The sequence below is a fragment of the Falco punctatus genome, assembly GCF_963210335.1.
Source record: "Falco punctatus genome assembly, contig: scaffold_67, whole genome shotgun sequence".
In the NCBI taxonomy this organism is placed as follows: Eukaryota; Metazoa; Chordata; class Aves; order Falconiformes; family Falconidae; genus Falco; species Falco punctatus.
The window spans coordinates 194,980-198,271 of NW_027660125.1; positions in this window are offsets into that span (position 1 = coordinate 194,980).

Consider the following 3,292-nt stretch of genomic DNA (forward strand, 5'->3'; position numbering starts at 1 on the left):
TACGCACTACGGACAGCAGAGCACTTGCACACTCATAGCGCATTACACACGCATTTTCAGTCTGGCACGGGATGGGTTACAAGTTGCTTGCTTTAATGCAAACGAGCACACACCCTCAGACAGCACTGCTGAGGTTTTTTACTAGCTCCCCGTGCTCCCCAGGCGGGGCCTTGCCCTCTCTCGGGGGGCTATCTGAGTCAGAGGTCACGATCTCCCCCCACAACAATTACCTTTGTCCGAATTCCAACCAACTTTCCGTGGATCGCAGCACTCTATCGGCTTGTCTCCTCCTGCGACCACAACGTCCTCACCCAGAGGCTCTTTCTGCATCACCGAAGAGAACGCAGATCTTTTCCCCACCCATTCTTTGTTCCCCATCCTTCCCAAGGCTGACTCCCTGGATGAGAGGTCCCTTACTTCGTCACTTCTAACAGCTTTAGAGAGTCAGCTTGGCCTAACCTTTGTGCGCAGGTGTGTTTAACGTAGAGCTACACACCAAATCAGAGCGTGGCAACTGGGGAGCTCAGACATCTTGTCCCTTTGCCGAGCCAGCAGCTTCCCCTTAGCAGAATCCCTGGACATAAATGTATATACAGTGGAATCTATACAGTGGCATCAAACGTCCCGCCAGACACCACATCCGTCCCTAAAATCCTTCCCCCCAAACAACCCTGAAAGACTTCCCTTGACACCCTCCTCCACCCCAGGCTGTTCCTGAAATCATCCCCCACCTCCACCTCCCTGCCCTGGCCCTAAAACTTCTCCCCCAGACCCTGGTCCGGCCCTAAAGTCCCTCCCCCACCCTCGGTCCGTCCCTAAAGTCCTTCCCCCAACCCCAACACCTTCCCTCCCGTCCTTCCCTAAAGGCCTTCATCAACCTTGCCCATCCGTCCCTAAAACCCTTCCCCCAGACTCCCCACTCTGTTCTCTAAATAACACACACAGCCTCAACACCTCCCCCCCCGTGTATCAATACGCACCCCCCCACATACCCCCACCTCCCCCACTCCCCCACCCCACCTCCCCCCACCCCCCATACACCCACTCCCACAAACACACATCCTTGCCCCACACCTCACCCTCACACACCCCGCTCCATCCCTAAACACCTTCATCGATTCCCACCCGTCCCTCCCTAAACCCCTTCCCCCCGCCCCCTCCCCTGCCCCCGTCCCTCTGTCCCTGGCATGGCCCAACTGCCCAGCACCACCAGACCACTCTGGCCCAAACACCATAAGGCAATGGTTCCCACCTGACAATAGCAAGTCGAGGAACATTTTTTTTTTTTCCTAAATAGAGAGCGTTTTACTTTGTACGCTGCCGACTACAGCAAATTATGTTTTGCTGACCGGCTGGATACCCAGCAAAGATGAACTCCACATCAAATATAATAAAATCTACCAATTATATCAAATAATGGAATATATCAAATGCAGTTTCTTATATTGCAATAAAAGAAAATAGCATGCAATATGATAAAAGGAACCAGTGGCAGTTACTGTGAGCGATATGATAAAAGAGCAATAGGAGTGAAGCATCCATTTGTTATCCCAAAGTGTTAACGTGACTAAGGAAAGGAGACATCACCAATTCCCACCCCAACAACACCCAGGCCCACCCTTCGGCTGGGAGCCCCCTTGCAGCCAGTGCCAGGAGTCTCTCGGGAACTGGGAAATTCCCCTGGAGAAGGTACCAGGAAGGAATTCTCTCGCTGCTTCCCACCGTGCATGGCAGCCATGTGAGGCACAGCACAAGAGTTCTGCTCCCTGCTTTCTCTGGTGAGGAAATTGACACAGCACATTTACACCCATACAGAACCAAAAAACATGGCTTGGGAAAGTGCAGGGCTGCTCCCCTGGAGAGGGTTCCAGGAAGGAATTCTCTTGCTGCTTCTCACCCTGCCCTGGCAGCCGTGTCAGGCACAGCAGAAAAGTTCTGCTCCCTGCTTTCTGTGGTCAGAAAACTGACCTCTTTTCCTTGGCAATAATGCACAGCCCAAAAAACTCACCTTGGCAAAGTGCAGCAGTGCTCCCTGGAGAAGGTTCCAGGAAGGAATTCTCTTGTTGCTTTTCACCCTGCCCTGGCAGCCATGTCAGGCACAGCACAAATGTTCTGCTCCCTGCTTTCTGTGGTGAGCAAAATTAACCCTTAAGTGTTGCAGTCGTTAAGAGCCCAAAAAAGTCACTTTGGGAAAGTACAGCACTCCTCCCATAAAGAAGGTACCAGGAAAAAATTCTCTTGTTGTTCTCACCCTGCCCTGGCAGCCATGTGAGGCACAGCACTAAAGTTCTGCTCCCTGCTTTCTGTGGTGAGAACATTGACCCATCATGGTTGCACTCATAGAAAGACAAAAAAACACACAATGGGAAAGTGCAGCACTGCTCCCCTGAAAAAAGTGGCAGGAAGGAATTCTCTTGCTACTTCTCACCCTGCCCCAGCAGCCATGTGAGGCACAGCACAAAAGTTCTGCTCCCTGCTTCCTGTGGTGAGAAAATGGACCTCTCACATTTGCGATCACGCAGAGCCAAAAAAACCCCTCACTGTGGGTAAGTGCAGCAGTGCTCCCCTGGAGAAGGTGCTAGGCAGGAACTCTCTGGCTGTTTCTCACTCTGTCCTTGCAGCCATGTGAGGCACAGCACAAATGTTCTGCTCCCTAGTATCTGTGTTCTGAAAAGTAACCCCTCACATTTGCAATCGTATAGAGCCAAAAAACCCCTCACCTTGACAAGTGCAGCACTGCTCCCCTGGAGAAGGTTCCAGGAAGGAGTTCTCTTGCTGTTCCTCACCATGCCCTGGCAGCCATGTCAGGCACAGCAGAAAAATACTGCTCCCTGCTTTCTAAAGTTGGCAAAATTGACCGTTCACAGTTGCACTCATGTAGAGACAGGACTTTCTTACTCAAAAGCAAACCCCAAAAAGCCACGTAGCCTTGGGAAACCCTTTATCCTTCCGTGTGGCTGGTGACTTCCCATGGCTCTTCTGCAAGGCAGGAGAAACAACCATGAATTTGGAAGCCCACGTAAATTCAAGTACACTTAGTCCTCTGACAGTCACTGCTTATGGGCCAGCAGTCCTCTCACCCCTCCACAGATCTGCCTCTTAGTCCTCTAGCAGTCATCCTCCATGGAGGGACCACAAGTCCTCCATACCTACCTACCAACTCACCAGAAATGAGTCAGACCACGCCAGAAGTGACACTGCCTGACCTGCAGGAGATATATTAGACCAGTAACGATGGTTTCAAGACAGAAAAAACACCACCATCCAACAGTACAGCAGAAAAACAACCAGA